This window comes from Carettochelys insculpta, chromosome 10 (genome assembly GCF_033958435.1).
Source record: "Carettochelys insculpta isolate YL-2023 chromosome 10, ASM3395843v1, whole genome shotgun sequence".
Lineage (NCBI taxonomy): Eukaryota > Metazoa > Chordata > Testudines > Carettochelyidae > Carettochelys > Carettochelys insculpta.
This window is the reverse complement of record NC_134146.1, coordinates 17,605,835-17,631,338: the sequence shown is the minus strand read 5'-3', so window position 1 is coordinate 17,631,338 and position 25,504 is coordinate 17,605,835. Positions and strand designations below refer to the sequence as shown.

General features: G+C 41.1%; 1 protein-coding gene across 2 annotated transcripts in view; it reads left to right on the top strand.

Annotated features, from left to right (window-relative positions):
• SERPINE2 (serpin family E member 2) overlaps window positions 1-25,504 on the top strand; it is a 41,652-nt gene that overhangs the window by 632 nt on the left and 15,516 nt on the right. The window contains exon 2 of one of the 2 annotated variants that reach the window (XM_075004408.1): window positions 18,471-18,559. The exons of the other annotated variant lie outside the window; for it this stretch is intronic. The gene's annotated coding sequence lies outside the window, so the exon portion shown is untranslated. The remainder of the gene's footprint in view (window positions 1-18,470; window positions 18,560-25,504) is intronic. 2 annotated transcript variants of the gene reach the window in all.

Below are 25,504 nucleotides of genomic sequence, written 5' to 3'. Positions count from 1 at the left end.
GCGGGGGCGCTGAGAGCCATTGAACCGAACTAAACCCAGCGAATGAGAGGCGCCACCCCAGCCCGGAAGCCTCTCCGGGACAAAGGGGTGAAAGCACCAGCAGCTGCAGGGCGCGTAGTTTACAATACTCCCCCTGTGGCTGCAGTGTGCAAACAGTGGGATGTGGCTCCTCAAGAGCCTCGAGTGGAGGCACCAAGTGGGTTGCTGCTAATATCCCAATACGGGCAATACAGAGGCCCATAAAGACTATGAGCTTAATTCGTTTCTCACTGACTCCCAGTGTAACCCCCCCAAAGCCAAGGTGGCTATACTGATCTTAACCAGATGTAAAGGGGAAGCTAATAGGACTCTTTTAGGAGAGGGCAAAAGAGGGAGCTATTGGATAAGCACTTGATAGAAATCTTAAAATGCAGCTTTGTATTGTAGCCTGTACTGTGTCTTCAGAACATTGTCATTGACGCTAAAGAAGGATTGCAAGCTAAAATAGAACAATGAGAGCAGAGGGAACCCTGGGGTACAAGCAAGAGAGAAACACATTTTTTTCTGATTTGTATTTAGAAGTAGATGAGACTCTGAGCTGGAGATATATGGGAAACTGTTCTAGTCTAGCAGGGTAACACTGCGTAATAAAATACGGCAGCAGTTGACCTATGGGAATACTACTGTATATGCCAAATGATAGTTTGGATAAAAACTGAATGTTCCCAAATATGTGAGTATTCTTGGTGCACTTCTAAAATCTTTTTACCCATCTCTATTTTTTCTAAATATTTCTAATTTTTTTATCTCTGTGTTAAAAACAATAAAAAAAGCTTTTTGTCTTCTGAAAAGAATTTGCAGATTGAATGCATACGGTTGAAATGCTGGGCAGCCACCTCTGGTGGAGGGCAGTAACCAATTGATGCACATGGGAAATCTTGGGCCAATGATACAAGGACAAATTCTTAATCTTAGGAAAAATGCCATATGATCTTTATCCATTAAACAGACAGGGCCTCCGTTGTGTGTCTTTGTTTTTCAAGATTTATGACCACTTGGCTTGAATGGAACTGTCTCAATTCCTCAGAGAAATTTTGTTTAGTGAATGTTTTGGAAGATAGGTGGAAAATCTTCTACATAGAATATTTTTGGCAAATATAAATAAATTTTATAGAGCTCACTCTTACCTAGGCCAGCTAACTGATTATGGAATGTTATGGTTTTTTAACAAAAGATTGAAGTTTGACCTACGCTTTGAAAATGTAAATCATTATGTAGTTCTGCTGAATAGATCATCCTGATCTCTAAAGTATTTTCCAGTGTTTTTAATGCCACCTGCCTTCACAAACTGTTAAACAAACAACAGTGACAAAAGGAAACTGTAGCATGAATGGGTACCTCTGAATAATTTATTTTTTTAAATACACTGGGTCAGCTTAATTTTTTAATCAAACTTCCGAGAATGAAAAATACCTTTAAATTAAATCACAAGGTTTAAAATGCTATACTTGTACGCAGGTTCAGTGCCAGATCTCATTCCTTGAACCAGAAGAAGCTACTGGTCCAACCCAGTGGTATATGGGTTGGTCTGACTTGTTGACTGGCAAATTCTTCAGCCAATTAATAGTGTCTTCTAGCAGTGAAGGAAGTCCCTTTTAGATCTAAGGCAATTGCGTAACTAGAATCGATGTGTCTGCAGTTGACTGCAGATACATACATCTGCCCTCACTGAGGGAGGTAGGCGGGAATGTTCCTCCCGTTGACCTCCCTTACTCCTTGCAAGAGTACAGAGGGTTGACTGCGGACCCCAGAGAGATTGATTTTTGCATGTCTTCACCAGATGTGTGAAATTGAACTCTGGAAGGTCAACCCTGAAAGTGTCAGTCTCCGGTTAAGTGTAGACATACCCTAAGATTTAGTCATCATCTCAAGATGTGGGGTGGGATGTTTAGTGTTTGTGGTGTTTGTTTCCCTAATGAATGTTTTGTCAGATATTGTTTATTTAGTTTTAATGTCATAACAAGTCTTCAGTTACTGCCTGCCTGCCTTCTACTAGTTTGATGGTAAGCCATATAAGTTATTCTTCTTGAGTAAGATTTCTTTCTCAAAAGTGAAAATAAATTTATGTGAAAAGTTAACTTGCTAGTTAACTAACTGGTGAAGGAGAAATAGAGGGAGGGAGAAAACAAGATTTATCTTGGCCGGAGTTGGGTAAATTATACCTTTTTTTTTTTAAATGACATGCAAAAGAAAGACCCTGAGTGTGTATCAAAATAGCAAATTGTCTTTAACTAGTACCTACGTTTTGCATCTAATCTTTAGTCTTGCAGCCCTGCTTTATATCTGTGGATGATGTTTGTGGGATTGGATGCAGAAACTAATTTTGTATCTGACAAATATAGACAAGGCTCTATTTGTCTGTATAGATATGGATTATCCTCAGCATTTTAATTTTGGTGAGAGTTGTGAATGCTTAATATGTTTTGGGATCAGGCCCTTCAGCTCTAGGTCATAGCAGCCAGTAATGTTTTTAGTCAGTGGGCAAATGAAATAGAAGTGTTTTCTGCAGAATTTAGTAAGTTAGTGAAGTTAATGGCATTTCTGAATGCATGGTTTTGGAAACAATTTGAGATGATTCTCTTAACTTGTTAAAGTGTGCCACTTTCAATTTTGAGGCCCCAAATTATAATTTCCCCTTAAGCACATTTACTGTAATACTGTTGCGTTACCTCTTAAACAAGACTTTGTATTCCTAGGCTGCTCTTCAAATACAAATCCAAGAAATTAATTCTCCTTGTAATCTTAGACAAAGTTAGTTGACAAAAAAGAAAAAATAATGTTTTTGACTATTCCTCTGACCTGTCCAAAAAACAGGTTTCCTGTGAATTTCAGAATTTGCTCATAAGCAGTGAGCAGATGTATGTAGCAAAGCTGGCTGTGTTTGGGGAAGGGGAGATTCTGTTGCATATACTGCTGATCAAAATACAACTGCATACTTGTGGAACTTCCAAATGTACTTTGAAGATATAGAAAATGTGGAACAGTCCAAATCAGAGTGTGAAAGGATTAAAGTCCCGTGTGTATAAAATTTGCAAGTTCCATGACTTGGCATTTCTGGTGGTAAGATAGTGATGAGAGATGGGGAAAGCATGTGTTTGGTGCATGAATATATGTGGGTGTAAAATGAGCATCTCTTCATAGTAAGAATAGTTAAGATTGGGGCATGAGACAGGTCACGACTGGCTATTTTAAAATGTTACAAAATCTGTCCCCACAAAAATCTATTTTTTTTTTCCTGTTGTATCTGTTACTAAGGTATTCATGTTCTATAAAATATGACTTTTCTCACTCATGCTGGTGGAAATTATAGCATTTGCTACAGCTGGTTGCTTACATGTAATACATACTTCAGCTAGATGATGAGGTAAACTAATGTCAGTAGAACAAAAGAGAATTATATAAAGCTTTAAAAAAAAAAGTCCATCTCACATAAGGGTATATGCACAAATATTACTGTTACTACTGGTTGTCCATACCATTGGTAAACTAAGTAATGCCAGACTGAGCTGCAAAGATTTTAGCATCCAGTACATCTAAAAGCCTGATGTTCATGGTAAGCAGTTCAACAACTGTTATAGAACAAGTATATTATGCCTTGCTTCTGGGATGTGTGCTTGTGGAGAAGGGGAGCAGTGTAGAACATGGAGTCAAGCATAACGCAGACACCAAGTAGAATGCTGGAAAGTAATTTATTCAATAAATTTACTTAATCCTTTCACCAGTATAAAGTGAACCAGATTCTTTTTTTTTTTTTTTGTGGGGGGGAGGCAGAGGGGGTTAACTTGCATAAGTTGCCTAGTAAAGGACAAGGTTCATTACGTAAAAACTTTTATTGGAGCAACTTCTGAACAATCCAGTGAAGGTATCACTTCACCCACCTTGTGTACCTGCTATCTGGGGAGCAACATAGCTACAACAACATGTAAATTTATTTAGATGGCTGTGGATGGGAGCTAGCCTCTGTTAGATTTAAGTTGTTGAATTAGAACCATTAATGAGAATCCTCTATGAGCCATCCGGTCTCTGTCAAAGTGATGAAATAATATAGCGCAATTGGATAAAAAGAGTCCCAGTGGAGGCTTTCCTCTTGTTGGGCATCTTGTTTACGTTTAGCTAGACAGTTTTGTTTGCTTAGTCACAAACAGGCATAACGTAGGTCCTTTTATTAAAACAAAAAAGCAGTCATGTAGCACTTTAAAGACTAATAAAATCATTTATCAGGTGATGAACTTTTGTGGGACAGACCTGAAGAAGTGGGTCTGTCCCACGAAAGCTCATCACCTGATAAATTATTTGTTTACTCTTTAAAGTGCTACATTACTGCATTTTCGTTTTGATAGAATACAGACTAACATAGCTATCTCTCTGTCACGATATGTCCTTATAGTGTTCATTGGGGGAAAACCAAAGGCAACCATCAAAGAATTTTCTCTTAACTTGGTGTGCTCAATTGAGTCAGAAGTAGTAGAATTCAATATCAAAGGTCATATATCCTGGGAAAGAGGATAATAATACAGATCCTGTGTAAGAAGTCGATAAAGGGTTGCTGGGTTTTTTTGAATTGCATTAGATGCTCCTTACAGTCATAAAACTTTGATCTGAAATAACTTCCCAATAGACAATGCCAGGTCTAGAATGACACACAAATAGCCTATGTTGACTGCAAACAAGTTCTGAATTAATAAGTTAAAATATTTGTTGACTGGAATGTAGACTACACTTTTTGAGATGCAATGAAGCATGGAAGAATCAAGCCTTTTTAGGCATCTATTGAAAGTTCTAACATTACAAGCTGGAGAGGAGGCAGGGAATAGCTCCAAGGTTAGCGCATTGGTTTTGTAAACCCAGATTTGTGAATTCAGTCCTTTTAGGTGGATTTTCAAGGGTCTGGGGCAGGTTGGATTTAAGAAGGAAAAAAAAAACTTGTCAGGAATGAAGTGTCGGAGGGGTAGCTGTGTTAGTCTGGATCTGTAACAGCAACGAAGGGTCCTGTGGCACCTTATAGATTAACAGAAAAGTTTTGAGCATGAGCTTTCGTGAGTACAGACTCACTTCATCATCCAGCATCTGATGAAGTGAGTCTGTGCTCACGAAAGCTCATGCTCAAAACTTTTCTGTTAGTCTATAAGATGCCACAGGACCCTTCGTTGCTTGTCAGAAAAGTTGCTTGTTCCTGCTGTGAGGGCAGGGGACTAGACTCAGTGACCTCTCCAGGTCCCTTCTAGTTCTGTGATATGGTAGAAGAGAATCATGTTACAGAAATAACTTTTTTGATATTTCCATGAGATAAGTCTGAGTGTTTGTAACGTGTGAAATGTAGCTGGCTATATTCAAATTTCCTTGAATGTTCAAGCACGCCCTCTACTGGTTGAAACTCTTACAAAAATGTGTCTACTGCTAGTTAGTTGATTGCACACTGGTATCTGTTGACAAGCTAACAGAATTGTGGCTTTTGGGGATGGAGTGGCTGATGATGGGAAAGCTGAAAATCACCTGGTTCTTGAGCACAATCTGTGTAGATTTACACACTAAAATTATTGCCAAGCTTTGTGTTTTGAGGCTCTCACTTGAAAACTCACATGTGAGGAGTCTGTTGCATTCAATAAATTAAGATACATGTTTTCACTATTGGGAATTTTAACTGCATCCACATGTAATTCAATGTAAAAATATTAATCTCTTGCGTATGTATGTGGTGGCATAGATACAGGCAGATTTTCACAACTTCAAGCTAAGTATGTTGTGTAAGAAAAGAATGGATTACTGTTCCAAATAGTAATCATCAATATTAAAATTCTGCATAAGTAATAAATATGTAAACTCAGTACTTATTTAGATACACTGAAAATATATATTACAATGTCACATTTTAGGATATAAAGTATATCTTCATATACAATGGAAATAGCTTGCTGGACAAATGGGAAATTGTTTAATCTTAGTTTATGTATATTCTGATTGATTTCTTCAGTTTTTCATTTTTATTCCAATTATATAAAATCATGTTTATCCCACTCGTTGCACATTCCACACAAAAGATACATCACCAGAACACCATTTCAAAACTAAGGACTTAAATATGAGGCAATACCAAAAGTTAGACTGCCCATTCGTATTCTTACACATTCATGTGCATTATGACACAATCTTTAACTACCAAATCACGTTTTTCTACAGGGGAAGCAGGGAGGTGGTAGAATCTCCATCACTGGAGATATGTAAGAAGAAGTTAGATAGATGGCTTTCAGGGATGGTCTAGAAAGTGCTTGGTCCTGCCGTGGGGGTAGGGGGCTGGACTCGATGGCCTCTCGAGGTCCCTTCCAGTCCTACTATTCTATGATTCTATGAACTTGCATTTTTTGGTCTTGCAGGGGTGGGGTAAGGAAGGAGAGAGAACCTGTGCTATATAAAGCCAGAGCATTTTAAAGGAATGGTCTCAATTTTTTTGAGGAACATGGAGAAAATGATACATTTTTCATAGTCTCATTCTCATTCTCTGAAGTGGCCAAAATAATAGTAGTAGTAATTTAATTAATAATAATTGCCTCAGGCAGACTTTGGTATGGAAAACTTCAGCTTCAGCTATTAAAGTTTGATGTTTATCAGCAACTGAAAACAGGCAAAAAAGTGGGAAATATTGGTCAACCTTAACCGTTCTTCAAAGAATTAATATATTACATGTGTTACATTGTGATATAAAAACTGTGCTTTTCACTGTGAATGAAATTAGTAGCCTTGTAACAAAGAAGTAATGTCATAATATAGACATGTCTGTCCTATTCCATTCTTCAGTTATCAGTATTTCACATGACCTTTTCACATAATAGCAAAGCAGGTTTTTACTGATGAATAAACTACTTCTGAAATCTTAGTGTACATAGAAAATCTTCCTAAATAAAAATCTTGTTCTTTGTTATACTTGTAAGTACAGTAAACCCTCAATATAACGGGCTTATAGGGGGAGGGGTTTTGTCATTGATAAAGTCTGTTATATGCGTCTGTTTACGCTATTTGCCCTAGTGTCCCCCCAGCCAGGCTATCTCAGATTCCCCACCCCCATCGCCAAATGGCAACTTGCTGGAGCCACTGGAGCTGCCGCTACTGGGGGAGCCGTGGCTGCAGGAGGAGCCATGGCTGCAGGAGCAGCCTGCCATGGCCGTTGCTGCAGTTGCCCTTGTGCCACACAGCTGGAGCTTTCAGAGCCCATGGCATGGCTACTGGAGCTGCCATACACTCCTCCCACCAGGGATGGGGGCATACCAGCGCTGTCTGCCCAAGTACGCACCCCATCCCTGGTGGGAGGAGTGTGTGGCAGCTCCAGCAGTGGTGACTGTTAAGGCACTGGTGGTTCTGGCGGATGGGGTAAGTTCGTTCTTTTTTTTCCAGGGAGGGTAGGATGTAGGATTTTATGGGCCCTCGTTAAGTGGGCTTTAGAAAAAATGGGGGTCTGGTGGATGTCTGTTGTTCCCAATGTCCGTTAAATCTGGGTCTGTAAAATTGAGGGTTTACTGTACCTCCAGCACAAGGTATAGGGCATGGTGGTTTGCAACCAGTGTGCTGTGAGAACTGTCCAAGTACGCTGTGAAATTTCATCACTTTCCCCTCAGAGGATCTTTTATTCTCTGGAGAGGCCTCTGCTCACTCCCCTCCTCATGCAAATTTTCAGGAATTACTCAATGACTCAAAATTCCTCGTGTGGCACATGTTCACTTTCCTGCCTGTTTTTTCTGACCTGTTGGAAAATGGTGTTTTCTGTGGTAGATTTGAAGCATTAAAGCATTTGATTCTTATTTAGCTTGATGTATGCACTACTGTGTTGCAAACCTCTCTAACAAGACTGTAACTATAGTAAATGTAAGCAAATGTGACATTTATGAGCAGTCAATTCACCTGAAAAAAGTGGGTGTGCCATGGAATTGTTTCCCATTGAATGTTGGGAACAACTTGCTTAGGACATGGCACTGATGCATCTGATATGGATTAAGAACTTTCTTATGGGTATGGACATGACAAACTTTCATGCTTCTGCTTTGTGACCTTTCAGAAGCCTTTGAAACAGTTGGCCAAAAGGTGCTGCTGATGGCATGCATGACAGTTTGATTATTTCTTATAAATAGTTTACAAAGTTGTGTCAATTGTCTAAGGAAGTGAGTCTTGCACACTTGGAGCTATTTCATTTTTTACTCTCCGAGGTGCCTCAGGACTCTTTGTAAGTTGTTATAAGTAGTTCCTTGCCCAAAGTCTTGAGGTCTCACAAGACTTGTACCCATCTCCTGCCCTCATTAATTTTGACTGCTTAGAGCAGTTGAAACATTAGGTATTCCAGTACCACTAAATAAACTGGAGGAGCCTAGCTTTTATTTTTGTTTTACTGAGTATTTGCCCAGTTCTTGGCACAACTGGGTAGACAGTAGGTTGGTCCTTTATACAATTTTTGAATCTAATACACAATACAAATAGTTTACCTTTTCATTTCAGTAGCCACAGTCAGGCCTGTGGCCCTGCTGTCTAGCAGGGGGAACACCCGGGATGAAAACTTTTAGCCCTTCTGTAGCCAATCCAGTTCATATGTCTCAAAGATTTTAGAACCAGAGCAACATAGGTGCCTGGAACTTGAACTCCTTCTTAGAGGAACTAGAGGGAACATCAGCCTTGTCCCCTCAGGGAAGTATACTGATTAGGAATCTCTTCTGTGTATGCACAATGGAGCAATTAGAGATTTAACTATGAGATTGTTCTCATTCCTGACAGAGGAGGCCCTCGCCAGTGGCCACTAGGGTCATGCTTTTGACTATCACCAGGTTAGATCACTGAATTTTAATCTATCTGGATGTGAAGATAGATATGTGGAAACTTCAATTTGAATAATGTTAAACACTTTCTGAGCAAAAAATAATTTTTTCCACATGAATTCTGTGCCCATTCTAAGGGTTCTCTGTTTTACTGTGGCTCCCTTTCTTTAAATACGACACCTGTTTGGAAAGAGGGCAAAGCATTCTTAGCTGAAGGTATTTTCCTAAAGAATTCCATTGTAATAGTTACAAGCCTGACTGGGAGCATGGTGCAAGGCCCATGTGTTTGCAAAACATTTAACACCCATGCAATGAAAAAATGGCTCTGTGTAATCCCTCAGGGATAATGGAGGAGGAATCTCCTGTAGTACCTGAATTCAGGAATGAAGTAGCGAAATTATCCTAAGGAAAAATGCACTCTTAATGTTGTGTCTTATACCTAGAGTAATGTTTTCTTCTCTTTCTGGTATATTTAATATTTCTTCTACTCACAATAATAGGATGTGAGTTTTGCCCACAAAAGCTCATGACCTAACAAAATTATTGGTCTCTAAGGTGCCACGGGAGTGCTTGTTGTTTATCACCAAAACCAAGTTATAGAGGGCTGAAGACTGGCAGTTCCTAAACATGGTACGCAGGATTGTAAAGTCAGGAGTCAATTTAAGGCTGCTGCTACACTACCATGATCCCATTGGAGGGGGCCATGGTAATGAGGCAATTTGAAGCAAGCTGATGAGGTACTGATATGCATATGCAGCGTCTCATTAGCATAATGGGAGCCACGTGAAAAAACTTCGATTTTTTTTCAGATTGATAGTGAAGATTGGGGGCAGCTTCGAAATAAGTGCCACACTTCAATGTTCCATTAGTCCCGCAGAACTAGAATGGAGTAAGGGAATGTCGAAGCAGGGTGCTTATTTTGAAGCTGCCTCCATCTTCACTCTCAATCTGAAAAGTTGTTTGTTTGTGAGGCTGCCATTATGCTAATGAGGCACTCAATATGCATATCAGCACCTCATTAGCTTGCTTCAAATTGCCTCATTACTATGGCCTCTCTGACAGGAGCATGATAGTGCAACAGCCTTAATGGCAAATGACTGAGTTTTGAATTCTAAGAGTACCATAAAATTAGTTAGTGGAGTTGCCTTAACTAAATCAAGTGAAAATTGAGTTTATATTTCAAGAAGGCGCCAACAGTTCTTTATCTGAAGGAAGGGGAATGTGTTCCTTGAACTCTTTATTGAGGTTGAGTTTTTTTTTTAAAATGCACATTGTAAACTACAGTTGCAAGTCAATAAACTTAATGTTGCAAAGTCTGCTTGCTTGTGCCAAGTTATTTTTCTCTATATTAATAAGCAAGTAAGATACCATTCAGGTTTTATTACTGCAAATATGGGTGAGTGTAATTGTACCTGGATGAATAGATTTCTGTGCTGATTTTATAAAACTCAGTAGAATTTCATTAACAGGGTTGTCTGAGACCGTCTCATTTTTGGATATCTTTTTATCACTTAATAGCAAATTAGACTGAACATTGTGGTACAGTGGAGTGAAAATAGACTTTCCAAAAGGAGAGACGTGTGGTAAAGATAATCTAAGCAGACTCCAAAGTTAGCCTTGTATGACCACGTTCATTTATAAATTTGATTATTTTATTCTGTGGGTTTCTTTTTTTAAATCTCCCCAGATCCTCATTTTAGTATGAAGAGTGCTGTATGTACTCTGTCCAAAGGAACCTTTATTAAGGAAGGCTTACAGATAACCAGAAAAGGTAGTTTCCAAAATTTGTTCCACTTTTAAATGTACTTTTTTGTTATAAATACTCATAATTCAGGTTAGAAGTAGCTTGTTTCTCCAAGACATACAGTAGGTGAGGTAATATATTTCATTGGACTAGCTTCTATATGAGAGGGTCTAATAAAAAAAATTATATGATCAATTTTATTGCTCTAGTATCCCAGGACCACATGGCTACTTTCTGAATGCACATTCTCTAAAAACTAGTCACAGGATGATTTAGCATGTTGGCATGCATCACTGTTTTGTCACTAGAAACTATTTATGTTTGCATTGCTATTTATGCTTACATTGCTATTTGTGGTCTAAACGTTACAGGCTAGAGTTAGATTTAAAAAAAATACCTGTTTGACTGCAAGGGTCTTCAAAATATTGTGAAGTCAAACAGTTTTAGGAAGGAAAGATACCAGCACTACTTAATTCTTACATCTGGCAACCAGCATTTTCACCCTATTGATTCAGCTATTGGATGCACACATGGTAACTGGAATCCTCGCTCCTTCTCCGTTTGTCTTTTTCTGGTTTGATTTTGTTTTAAAGTAGTGTAAGAGCATATCTATGCAGCAGTCTTAAATCAAGCTATGTTAGGTTAACTTACAGTCACCACAATAATTAAAATGGTGTCTGATGTCCATGCTACCCTCTGTCTGCGGTGCACATTCTCATCAGGAGTGCTTCCACTGTCAGGTGGCAGGATGGAGGGCTTATAGCCAGGGCTTGCAGCTCCCTGTTGGAAGCCCAGCTGCTGCCTGATGATTTTCACCTCTGGTAGGAAGATCCATTCTTGGAGTCCAGTTGGCAGCTGCACTCCTGTTGGGGAGCAGTGTCCCTCTAACCTTTTCCATCCATGTGCTGAAGAAAACAAACGACTTAGATGTGGATGTAGCTGCCCTCAGGCAGGCTCAAACCTGGGGCCTCTGGAGCTTTCGCATGCACCTCTATAGCTTGAGCTAAAGACCAGCTGGCTTTCAAGTAAGGCTGTAGAGGACACTTAATCTTTTTCTGAAATGTGGTCTAGGTACCACTACATGGGGCAGTTAACTATACACGTGTGTGGGTTATTTGGGCACTAATTTTCTGGGTAGCATTTGAATCTCTTCTGAGTGGCCACACAAGTGCACAGCTTACACGGAACAGTGGTGAGGAGCCAGGAGCCTGTTGAATGTGGGAATCCAACTGGGAGCATAGGTGGCAGCCCCGCTTGGAGAAGAGACCCAGTTGCAGTTCACTTGTGGAGACAGGAACCTGCTTTCTTGTCAGTTTCATAGCCCCACAGCTGAAATAAGGAATTCAGTGTCTTCCTAACTACACATATGTTAATAAGCCCTGTGCCTCTTGTGGAGGTGGAGTTACTATGCTGATGCTGTAAGAGGGTTGTATTGGCAGAAGCAAGGGTGTAGTTTAGATAGTGATATAATTGGGTTTACATAAACTGCCTGAGGTTGTCCTAACTCTAGTATAGATCAAGCCTCATATATGAAGACTGAAACCTCATCTGGGTCCCACTTGCTCTTAGCATCATCTTGGAATTCCATGAGAGGCAACAGACTGGATAGTTGTGAATTTCTACTTTACTAACAGAATTCATCCTCCTCCTCCTCCCCCCACCCCCGGCTAACTTCTGCACCTCAGTGTAGATGTGGAGTCTGGTAAAGGAGACTTTTGCCATAATCTCATGTAACCTCTCATCGCTGGCTGTGACACAGGAACTCTGAGATCCCCCAGAAATGTCCTCAAGATAAAGAGGAAAAGATCAAAAATAACACTATTTATTATTTCATGATCACTGTGCTGAACTTCTTACCTGATGAGGTTTAGGTATTTAAGGAGCTTGTTTGATCATGTATGTAGTTGGTCTCTGTTCACTTTCAAGAGAATGGTGTTGTAGTTGCCAGTTTTTTATCCTTGGCCTGTGCCTGGTCATCACCATGAATATAATCTATTAAATATAAAAATAATTGTAGGAGGAGATATCAAATGAATTTTTTAAAATTTACAAGCATTTCTTGATGAGCATTCATGGAGTTGCTTGTGGCACAAGTTAGCCAGACATACTTTGAATCTTTATTATATGGTGCAAAGGGTTGAGATGGGGGTCTTCAGTTCTGCCTGGGTTTTAAATCAAGTAGTACCTTTTTAGAGCCTAATTAAAGGGGATCTGCACAGCAGTGAAGGAGGCATGGAGAGATGCCTGCCTCTGATTTATTATGACACATGAAGTCTTGCAAGATGTGAGGCTTTTGTTTGTGCTGAAATTCAGGTCTTGCCTTTCCCAGAGGCTATGGAAAATGGGTAGAATTAAGTCATCAGTGATAAAATGAAAGATAGCCAGATTAATTAAATAGATGCTGTTTACAAGTGCTTTGTGTGATGCTTTTTTTGAAAAAGGAACACAAATATCTTGGACATATTTATAAATAAGAGGTTTCTTAACATCCCCACTTGCTAGAGACTGAACACTAGATGTCAAGGGCTCTGCGTTACTACAGAGAATTCTTTTCCAGTTATGCGCCTGGTGGGTCTTGCCCACATGCTCTAGGTCTAAATGATTACCGTTTATGGGGCCAGAATGCATTTTTCCTGAGGGACAGATTAGCTGAGATCCTTGGAGTTTCATCCTCCCCTAGCATGGGGCATGGGTAACTTGCACATTTAAACATAAGCAACATTGCACATCAGTAATTTCACCAAAACCAGCAAGGACTAGATTTGACTTCCTGGACCTTCATATGTTTTAAGGAAGGGTTAAAGGAATATTTCAGGCTGTTTTTGTAAATAATAAACAAAAGAGCACAAGCACTTTGTTGTCTTCATTGATCTGTCATCGTAAAACAAGGAGTTCTCTAGAAATTAGTTTATCCCTGTGCACACCATGCCAGCTGTTTGTGACAGTTTTAAGTCCTATACAGTTGTGCTGGAGGAGTTGATAATGTGAGTGAAATGACCGTATAGTTCAGTAGCTGCCATCATCCCACTAGAGCCCAATGTTTGAAGCTTTTCTGAGTATAAATATCCTGCTACCAATGAAGTTAATCTGCATGTACTCTGTTAGAGTGCAGAATTTGACACTTAAATTGCCAATTCATTATTGTAGAAAGTTTCACAGAAAACTAGTCTCCTAGCCTTTGAACTCTGGAATTAAATACTTGAATCCTGGTTTGCACATCCCAAACAAATATGAATTAAGCTTTCTAAACACTCAGGTTAAATACTCTCTAAAAATCCACCACTGAGAGTTTGCGTATTGAGTGGTATGATCATATAATTGTATAGACACAAGCAATCTTTCACTTTGGCATATCTGTTACAGGTTGAGCCTCTCTAATCGGGCATGCTTTAATCCAGTACGATCAGTAATCTGGCATGATTTTAGTTAGCCGGATGACAAATTGTCACAAGTGTGGCCAAGTTTCCCGTGATCCCATGAAGCTTATTTACAGCCGCTCGTCTAGGCTTTGTGTTCTGTGCTGTTATTTAGCTGTAATTTACCCGTAAAGATCTTTTCAGAGCACAGTAAGCAGTGGGAAGTATTGCTAATGCTGCTAGACAATGTTTGCTGTGGTTGGGCACCAGTCAGATCTAGAGGGTGCTGGACTAGAGAGGTTCAGCCTGTATAACAAGTGAAACTGGAAGACAATGTTTATAGCACCTGTCTTGGCATACCTGTTTTTACAGCAGTTTCTCTTGATCAAGACTTGATAGGGCATGTCATACTATAAATTCAAATTAGTTGTCCTGCTTATCATAAGTCTCAGAAACAAATGAGTTTGTACCCAGCTCTTGTCAAATCTGCTTCTGCGCTAAGTCCTGACTAGCTAACGTTCTTTGCTTATTGTGGACCCAATATGCAAGAGTTGTAAACCCACTGTTTGTGTTTGAAGTTATTTAGTGATGGAATGTGACTTCCAAGGTCACTCTAAAATAAGCAACAACACAAGTAATAGCTTTTACACAATTATGCAAAGATAACACTGTTGCAGATAATTTTAAACATTTTCAAAGAACTAGAAATCAAATCAGCAGATCATACTAAATGTGTAACTTGCATGACCTTCTGCCAGAAAAATTAGGGCTAATGCGTGTGAAATCCTCCTTTTTATTTGTTGTATCCTTGACTGCTTCTGAGTTTGGGCTTCTTTCACTGCAATAGTATTTTTCACCTACAGCATCTTCCAGGTGATGATCTCATCCCATTGTACACTTAATTTAGCTTTATAGCTTCTGGGGATAGAGGGGTATAGGAAAGCTTTTCTGTTTTGTAAATTAGAAAATTGGTATAGAGCTTAAGTGACTTCATAGTGGCAAGCGAGTGAGAGATGAGACTAGAATTCAGGTTTCTGTAACAACAAGAACAGAAGGGATCTCTGAACCCTAAGGTGTAGATTCCTGGAAATAAATATCTAATACAGGGGTGTGCAAAGTCCTGCTGTGCCCTTCTGGCAGCTTTCACTGCCTCCCCTGCTGTCATTCTGCTCAGGTTTTGCTGACCTTTGCAGAGAGCTGTCTTTTTGATTTGCCTGAGGCAGCCCCACTGGTGCTGGGTGTCTTTCCTGGGAGGAGAGTATGGCTTTGCCACAGGACAGAAGCTTGATTTATGACCCTTCCATGGGGAAGTGAGTGGTGGCCAAGTGTTCAGGTGAACTCAGGCTGAGCTTCTCACTGCACACACCATACTCTGTGCCTTATAAAAGGCTCTGCTTGCAGCTGCCAGCAGGAGAGTCTGGGGGACAGTGTGCTTAGAGAAGCAGAAATACTTCACACTGTGAAGACTACACAGTTTTTGCTCCCAGGTCAGACTGGATCAGTACCTGCCAGCTGCTCATTCCCTGCTCCCACCAGGCAGTGCCAGCAAAAAAAGTAAGTCCTCCTTCAGCAGCATGCTGGGTTCTCCCAAGCACTGGTTGTGGGCTTTCCTTTACAAATGCTAACTCTGTTTTATAAGTTGTGTTCAGACTTAATTCCTGAAGACACCTTGGGCTGGGCATGCTTTGACGCTTCTGAGAGTCTGGTATAAAGAGAGAGGAACACATTTTCTTTGCTGCTGAGAATCCTGTACAGTAAGAAGCAGTGTAAATTACAAAACTAGCACAATTGATATCAACCTCTTACTGTTTAGGGCCAGGGTCAGAGAAATTATCCCCTGGGTCCAGTTGATTAAAAAAGGAAATTCATAAATTTGTTTTGCTGGTCTCACTTCTTTGAATGAACTAAAAATAAAAGCCAAGCTTTTGAAAAGAGAAAGTGGCATTCAGAAAGCTGATTTATTTGCTGCTTCTCTGCCTCCTGTTGCTGAGGGAGCATGTCGTGTCCTTTCCAGGAAACCTCTGATCACTTACAAGCCCATCCAGGGGGGGCCCTGCTAATTGTAGGGTTGAAAAGTGGGGCCCTATGTAAAAAGTTTGCTCACCCCTGATCTAATATATTTGATACTCTGTGGTTCATTAGGAAATATGTAATTTAATTTCTCTGTACATTTAAATAAACTTAAATTTCCAACTTTGTTGGATCAAAAATTGGACAGTTACGTTTCCCAGTATATAAAGAGCTGATCCTCAAGTGGTGTAAACTTTCATAGCTCCATTTAAATTAATTAAGCTATGACAATTTATGCCAACTGCAGATTTACCACAAATTTTCTTAATGTCTGGCATAGTTGATGTTCAGTGAAATAATGCTTTCTCCTGTTGACCTAGTTTTCCAGCTCACACCCTGTGTATTAAATAGTCTCTTGCTTTGGCAATTGTGGGGGATGGGGAAGAAAAGAGGAATGTGATGACTAAATGCCCTAAATCCTATTGAGTATTGAAACTGTATCCTGTTTTTTTCCCACGTGTAGCTGAATTTTCTGGCTCAGGACTGGCCAAAAAAATCTTCTCAATATTTGTTCCACTTCTATTTTTTTTTAATAAACATACCATTTTATCCCTCCTGGATGCTTTTATGGCTGTATTAGAGTAGCCTCACAATCTCTTAATGAATTTATTCTTATACCTCTCCCCATGTGGTAGGTAAATGTTCTTATCCTCATAAATTGTACAATACCAAGTACTGTCAAATCTTGTTCCGTGACTGTGGTGCCTAGCATACAGTAATACAATATTGCATAGAACTGCGAAAGGGCTGCCCAGGACATGGGGTGTTGGTGAATGGCCATCAATGGTCTATGCTCCAACATGTAGGAGTGGAAGAGGCTTACTACTACTACTGCAGCAAGACAAATTGACTGCACCTGACTTCATTTTTTTTTTTAAATGTCACAAACCCAAAAAGATACCAACTGTCATTTGTTAAACAGTGATTGGTTAGGCAGTGATGTCCTTCATTGGTGTATGAAACCCTGCATTGTCATTCCTTGTCCTAGAGCACTAAATATGTGGTGTTTTTAAAAAAAAAAAAAAAAAAAAAAAAAAAAAATGGAACTCGTGCTGATGGAACACTGGGAAGTTCCAAAGAAGGACAAATATTGTCTTTTATCTCTGAGGGCTTGGTGATCATTGTGCAAGGAATGAATTTGGAATGCCTAGAGCGGATGAACTGTGGTGGTAAATAGCCCTGTAGCACTTTAAAGACTACTTTTTTGTTTGGTAAAGATACAGACTAACGTGGCTACCGTTCTGAGACTAACAGTATGTTAGATGATGATCTTTTGTGGGACAGACTCACTTTTTCAGATCTGGAAAATCCTGATGAATGGTAAATGCCTAGAGGGAAAGGGCACAGAAATAGAGAGGACCCATGGAAGGAGACTGATAGTGCTTGAGGCTGATAACTTTAGCTGGGCAAGAAGATAAGATCCTGAGAATTTTAGGCAAGTGAAGACCTGTGGACTACCTTAAACTAGTGTGAAGAAGAGCTTGCTAACTGGATATAATCACTACTAGCAATCTTGGCAAGGTATTTTTGACTGACTAATCCTGCATTGCCTTGCTCTGCCATACAACTAGATTCTGATTTTGCTGCTTTGAAGGAACAGTTGTTCTGTGAAGTACAGCCAAACCCTCAGCCAATATTTACAAATTTTGTTGAGCATTTTTACGACTGGACTGGATAGAGGTTTAGCAGCAAAAATAACACTTCCCTCATTAGTTCAAGGCATTTGTGCTTTGTAAAAATATTGACTTGAAATAAAACAGCGTGGATTGATGGATTTTTAAATCACAATTTAAATCACCAAAAATTGATTTATCAAATCACCAAAAGAGCTAAGGCTGACTGTACTTAGTGTGCACTTAATTATGAAGTAAGTTGCACTGAACTCACTTTTTTTTTTTTTTTGAGAAATTTAGTAGAATGTGGTTCCCTTGAAAAAGCTGAGTCATGCTGAAATAAAATAGGGAGTAAAAAAGTATGGCATCACCATTATGGTCTGTGGCCATGATGTTCCAAAATAAGGGTCATGTGTTATCTAATATAAAATAGGGGAAAATGACAGTGGCAACTCTAGATTTCTCTTACTGCCATTGTCTATGTTGTATACATGAGGGATAGGTTCTAAACCTAATTAAACCGCAGGGACTAGGTAAAAGAAACTATTTTTTCTTCTTCAAGTGGTCCCTGTGGGTGCTCCACATCAGGTGCTGGGCTCATCCCATGCCCCAGAATGGAGAACTTTCTAGAGCTGTAGTCATCCAGCCCACACATGTGCGGCTGCTGCCCCTCACTGTTTGTGCCCTTTTGGTCACACACGCAGTCCAGCTCCCTCCAGTTTCTCTTCAACTGCCCCAGGCTGCAGATGGAACGTTCTCCTCTCATCATGGGGATCGTTTAGAGTGAGACTATCACGAGAATCTTTGCATATAATTATTTACTTTAATTATTCCCATTTTTCTTCTTAATTTAAAGAAAGAAAAAAAAAGAAAAGAAGAAAATTCAAGTTACCGGTTAAAGCTGGAAATCAAAGTAGCAATTTAGCTGAAGTTTCTTATATACCAGTAAGTTTTTGTTTGTTTATTCTCCCCAAAAAAATTAACAAAGATATATGTTAGTTCTTTGTTGTTTTTTCCTGCTGTGAAGCACCAATGTGCCCGGCTCTCCTGGGTTTAAGAAATGTGACCCTTGCCATGAGGCGATGCCACCACCAGATGGGCATGCCTCTTGTATCAAAAGTCTTGGTGAAGCCCATGTGCCCCAAATATGTGTGAACTGCTCTAACTTTCAGCAAGAGCCTGCTGTGACTGAGATGTGGTGCCGAATGCTGCTATTTGATAAAGCCTTCCAGCCTTCATCATCAGAGGCTGTGGCTTCTTCTGAGGCTCATTCACACAAAAGATGAGTGTCATCAACCTTAGAGACCTTGCCCAAGAAAGTCCAGGTGTCACTGACAAGATCCCTGCCTGCAGTCATGCAGAGCAGATGCAAAAGCTCAGATAAGCTGCACAAGAAGGGCTCTGAGTCGGCCGCACCAAAATCAACCTTAATCGTGAGACTAGTGAAGAAACCTGCTGCAGCATGATCCCCAGAGATATTGGCACCTAGATTAATGTTGGTGCTGGTGGCCTCAAAACACAAAGTACCAGTAGAGTCGTTTGCACTGTGAGATTTGCTGACACTACAGTCCATGACACCAGCACCTAGGGATCATGTGCCAAGGGACAGACTGCCAAAAGATGCAGTACCGAAAGACCCAGCACTGAGCAGCCTGACAACAAAAGACCCAGTGCTGAGGACGGCACCGAGGGAACCGACGCAGAGGATGGCACCAGGGGAGTCAGCGCCAAGACAGTCTACATCAGAGGAACCAGCGCTGAGAGCTGCTGATCTCCTCACAGGGAGCCACAGAAGGCTTCTGCAAAAACTAAGCACTGTAGCCCTTCCCGCCCATTCACCATGCTTAGCCTTCTTTCTGGCACCCTCTTTATCTCCACAAAGGCAGTCGTTCACGCCACCTCAGGACACGCCACGTTGTTCTCCATTACCCACATCCCTTCTCGGCATCTCCTTCACCTAGACCTCTCCCTATGGGCATTTGGCGTCTCCTCACTCACCATATTTGTCTTTGAGGGATCGCTACGGAACATCACGATACAGAGCATACCCTTCCCCTCCCAGAATATTATTGGCACCCTCATCGATCCTGCTCACTGTATTATTCATCTTATTGACACAGGTCACCTTCTAGAGGAGGCACCCGCTATGCTTCTGTTTCTTCCCAGTATTCGCCTGTTCCTCCGCCACCATTTTCTATTCACTTTTATACCCTCCCTCCTCCCCCAGCAGCACTCTGAGCCAGAGGAGAAACAGGTATCGGACAACGACGACCACCAGGCAGCTGTTTCCCCCAACCAATCAATTGTTGTCCTCACTGGAAGAGGCTGTCGTACCAGATGATAGGTCCCCTCCCAATGACACTAAACAGTTTAATGCGTTATTCAAACATGTCGCCCTCAGTCAAGAGGTTAAAATAGCTGATGTGGAGCAAAAGAGGCATCTCCTCAAAACTCTGTGACCAATCCAAAGCTCCAAAATTGCTATCCATCTAGATGAGGCTATATTGGAAGCTGCCACAGACATTTGGCAAATACCAGCTTCTGAGCCACCTTCCAACAAAATGCATGGATAAGAGCTCTTTTGCTCCTCCTAGAGGGATGGAGTTTTTATTCACTTATTGCCCACCTAACTCACTTGTGGTTGATGCAGGTCACCACAGATCAAAAGTACCACACTTTTTAAGACACCTTTACTGGATAAGGACACAAAGAGGCTGGACCTTTTTGGCAGGAAAGTTTGCTCTTCCACCACACTTTTACTCCATATAGCAAATTATTCCACTCATTTATCTAATTACAACTTTGATAATTATTTCAAATAGGCACACTTACTGAATTATTTGCCAGAATCGAAAAGACCTATTTTCAAGTCCGTTGTACAGGAAGGATATGCATCCACTAGAGTGGCCATTCAGATTGCACTGTATGTAGCTGATACAGGTGCACATGCTACCGGTATGGCTGTAGTTATGAGACTCACCTTCTATTTACAGTCTTCAGGGGTGCCAAAGGAACTCTAGACTAAAGTCGAGGATCTTCACTTTGATAGGTCCAAACTGTTTGCTGAAAGGACCAAATCAGTTCTACATTCAAGCAAATACTCGTACATAACACTCCGCACTTTAAGAATGTATACACCTCCCTACCAATGGCATTGATTCACTCCATAGCACAGGAGTTTTGATTACTCATACCACACGTATTCCTTCCAACACTTGCAACGTATGTTTGACCAACCTTGCTCAGAATAACATCCACCCATGTGCTGAAACAATACCAATCAGATGCAAACTTACAAGTCTGCCAGGTGGCAGGTTTGATGATTTTGTTGAGGACACCAAACCAGCCTGTGTCACCCCCTTGGACTCTCCTACTTCCCACAAGTTTCACCATGATCTGAGGCCCTTTTTTCACCAATGGACCTCCATCATCACCAACAAGTGGGTTCTAGAAATCATTCAGTCAAGCTACCCTATTCCCTTCCTCTCCATTCCACCTACCACCTCATGTACCCTGTCCTTTACAGACCCCTCTCACGAGTTGCTGCTCCATGCAAAAGTCAGCCACCTCTTTCTCATCAGAGCTGTGGAGGGGGTACCAGAAGAATTCAGGGGAAAGGGTTTTTACTCCCACTACTTTCTCACGCACAAGAGAAGAAGAGAATGGGTAGATGGAGACAGATACAAGACCTTTGGGGGCCTGAATTGATACCTACAAAAGCAACGATTCAAGATGGTGATGCTCACTTCCCTAATACTAGCACTGGAACACAACGACTGGTTCTCTGCCCTTGACCTTCAGGATGCATGTGTCCATGTAACAATCCACCCAGCACACAGATGGTTTCTCTGCTTCACTGTGGGCATGGAACATTTTCATTACTGGGTGTTATCCTTTGTCCTGTCCACCACACGCAGGGTATTTTCCAAAACCCTAGTGATAGTCCTGGCCCATTTACACTGAGAGAGAGTCATTATAGTCCCTTACCTCACTGACAACCTTATCAAGGGCAGATCATTGGCAGAGACTTCCAACATGGTTGCTATCACAAGGCAGATGTTCAGTCATCTCAGACTTGTAATCAATCATCAAAAATCTATGTTCAACCCTACGCAGGACCTGGAATTCATAGGGGCTAGACATGATGCTACTTCCACCAGAGTCTATGCGCCTCTGCAAAGGTTTCTGGCAATTCAAGACTTAATATAAGCCATTAGCACCAGCCCTATGGTTTGGATAGCCATGTACTTAAAGTTGATGGGACACATGGTGGCTGCTATGTACATAGTCCAATATGCCAGGCTTCACTTTCACCCTTTACAGTACTGGATAAGCTCTATCTATGACTACACAAGGGGCAGTTCGCACAAGTCTGTTCCCCTCCCTCTAAAAGTCCATGAGTCCCTCACATGGTGGACAAAGTGGCACAACCTGCTGGCAGGGGTACCTTTTCAACATCAACAGACTATAGTGCATATAACTATGGACACTTCCCTTCTGAGCTGGGGTGCTCAGATAGGTATCAGGTTGGTTCAAGGTCACTGGTCCCCAACCAAGGTTCTTTTGTACATCAACCTACTAGAGCTCAGAGCAGTCCTCAATGCATGTTGTCATTTCTGCGAGCATATTTCCAACACCACAGACAAAATATTTACTGACAGCATCGCGACAATGTATTATATCAATTGTCAGGGTGGAGCACACTCGCAGTCCCTATGTGCGGAAGCCATCTGACTGTGGAACTGGTGCATTCAGAACAACACCATACTTGTGGCATCTTACTTAACCTGGCATGGACAACACCACAGCAGATCCCCTCAGCTGGCACCACAAGTGGGAGCTTCACAATGGGGTTCTTAGTCTCCTCTTTCACTGATGGGGCACTTTCCCTGGTAGACTTTTTTGCCACCTACCACAACAAGAAGTGCCATTATTATTGCTTGAGGGGTGGTCTAGACACAAAATCGCTGGGTGATGCTTTCCTCATCAAATGGAAGGGAGCCCTTTTCTGTGCCTTTTTTCCCACGCAGCTCATCCCTCCCCAAGGTTTTGCACAAGTTTCGGGCAGACTGGGCCACAGTCATATTAGTAGCATCTGCATGGGCTCACCAGCACTGGTTTCCCTTGCTACAGTGCATGTCGCCATACCCTCGCTACCCTCTCCCAGCACTTCCCAAATGCCTATCTCAGAACCAAGGATCTCTGTTACATTCTGTGATACAGACCCTTAACCTTGCGGCGTGGCTTCTAGTTGGCTCAATGCGTCTGAATGCTTACGTTCCACACAAGCTAAAGGTTCTGATACAGAGTCATTGGCAAACTACCCGAGTCACTTACCTTTCCAAAGGGCACAGGTTTGCTTCATGGTGCCCTGCTTCTGGCCTAGGCTATCCAACTCCTATGTTGTGCTTGGTCAAGGGCCACCAACATATAAACGCAGAACAAAAATGATCCCATCCAGCTTGTGACTGTCTTTGCATATGTTACTTTTTAGTCTGCTGAGAAACAGAAGTTGAAAGCCTAGAGCTTTCCAAGAAGTAGTACTTAAGTGGACAGACTACAGGCAATAATTCATTTTAATGAAACTCTGAGTATGTGTAGCATAGCTGTGATGAGATTTAATTGTAACATCTTTTTAAATGAGAAAATTTAGTATTCACAAATCCCAATTTTTTAGAAAAAAGGAATGTTTTAATTAAAAAATCGATTTTATCCACTCTGGAATAAAATATCTGGTTGGCTAGCAGCAGGTTGTAGTACAACTGACAATAGAATATAAATGGTAAGGTAGCAGAATGGTTAGCACTCTAGTTTTTAAAAAAAATATTGTGCTTCAGTTCCTTAAAAAGTTCCTTTTGGGCTTGATTGCATAATTCTTATTCAAGCAAAAAGCACATGCACTTTAACTCTAGTTCTTCATGGAAGGGACCAAACCTCCTGTCAGTAGTTCGTGTGAATTTAAACAAAGAGTTGGGATTTTTTTCTCTTGTGAAATATATTACTACATCAAGTATACAGTAGAATGGAAAATGACATTTCTAATTATGATCCCTTTAATAGTTGCATTTTATGGTTCTTCTGGAAGGATGTATTTAGCTCAAGATAGAAGATTTTAACAGTGGATTTATTTCATCTTAATACAACTGATTTACCTGTAACAGAGAGGTAGCGGGGATAGTCTGTATTTTAACAAAACAAACCAGCCTTCATGTAGCACTTTAACAACTAACAAAATAATTTATTAGGTGATGAGCTTTCGTGGGACAGACCCGTTTCTTCAGATCTGGATAGATAGATATGAAGAAGTGGGTATGTCCCATGAAAGCTCATCACCTAATAAATTATTTTGTTAGTCTTTGAAATACTATATGACTGCTGCTTTCTTTTGATTTACCTATATTATGATTGTCATCACTGTTTACGTATATCCACATAAGTCATTGACTAATAAAAAAGAAGAAATAGAGGAAATTCAGTATCAGAAGGGTAGTCATGTTAGTCTGTATCTGCAAAAACGAGAAATCCTGTGGCACCATACAGACTAACATTTTTTTGGAGCATAAGCTTTTGTGGGTAGATACCCACTTTGTCAGATACATGTGGTGGAGATTCTAGAAGCAGGTCTAAATATACAGTCTCATGAAAAGAAGGGAGTACCAAGCAAGAGGAAGGCCAGAAGCACCCCTGCTGCGCCAGGATGCCTATATTTGGTGTAGGGAAATCTGGTCACCCTAACTGTAATATATAAACCGAGTTTGAATTGACTATTTATCCAGACTTATTAGATAATGATTTTTTGTAACTTGCTGTCAGTAAACTAGGTAGCTTTTGTGTGTTCCCAGGCCACTGTTTTGGAACTTCAGTTTCTGGAATATACACTAGTTAGTATTAGTGCAAATAATGAAAATGTATTTTATTGTAAGAGGTGAGGATAAAGATTTTACAGCTGGAACAGCTGTGACCTCAAGGGACAGTAAGGGCGTTATACGAGATCTGCGGTGTCCAATACGCTCCCCATTAGCTGCATGTGGTGAACGGGGAAGTGTATTGTGGTGAATGCGGCTTGGGGCAGCTCAGGCATGTGTAGCAGCTCCTCGGGTACCTCATAGCGGCGGCAGCTCGGGAGCTCAGATGCTGCATGGTGGTGCGGCAGCTACTTGGGTGCCATGCAGCTGGCTCGGGTGTACACCATGTGGCTCTTGGGGCTGCGTAGCTTGGGGCTGGGCAGCACGAGCAGCACGGCTCTTACACCTGCTGGGCTTGGGGCTGGGCGGTTCTGGTGGCACAGCTCTCAGGCCAGTGAGGCTTGGGCCTGGGCATCTGCTCTGATGAATCACCAGGAGCCAGCAGGGGTAGGGTGCCTGGCTGTGTGTTTGTGTGTGTGGGGCGGGGGGGAGGGTGGCATGTGGTAGAGCGTTAATAACATCTGAAAAATTGGAGTCCTTAAAATATTAAAATAGCATGACGTATCTCAAATATGTGAGAGGAGAAAAAGATGATGAGTTACTCCATTAATCAGGAGCCAGCAATCCTTGTCGTCACACATGCCAAGGATGGCACGAGATGCAGTTTTCATCAGCATGTAAGACAAGAGTTCAGACCCACCTCTTCTCCGCTGTGCAGCTGGGAGCTTGCTCAGTCATGCTGCCTGTGGATTAACAAAAGACTAGCTAATGCTGCCAACCTCCACCTAAATGGTAAAAGCTCTGCATCTTTATTTATTAATGAAGCTGCTGTAAGTAGAAATGTTAGTGACTTTAAAAAGTATCACTAGCACTTGGACCATGCACAGAAGTCAAAAGGTCAAATTTTGGCACTTTGCCTCAGAAAGGTTGCTGACCCCTGCCATATTCTGCATCAACTTATCATCAATCTGTATTCAGCAGCACA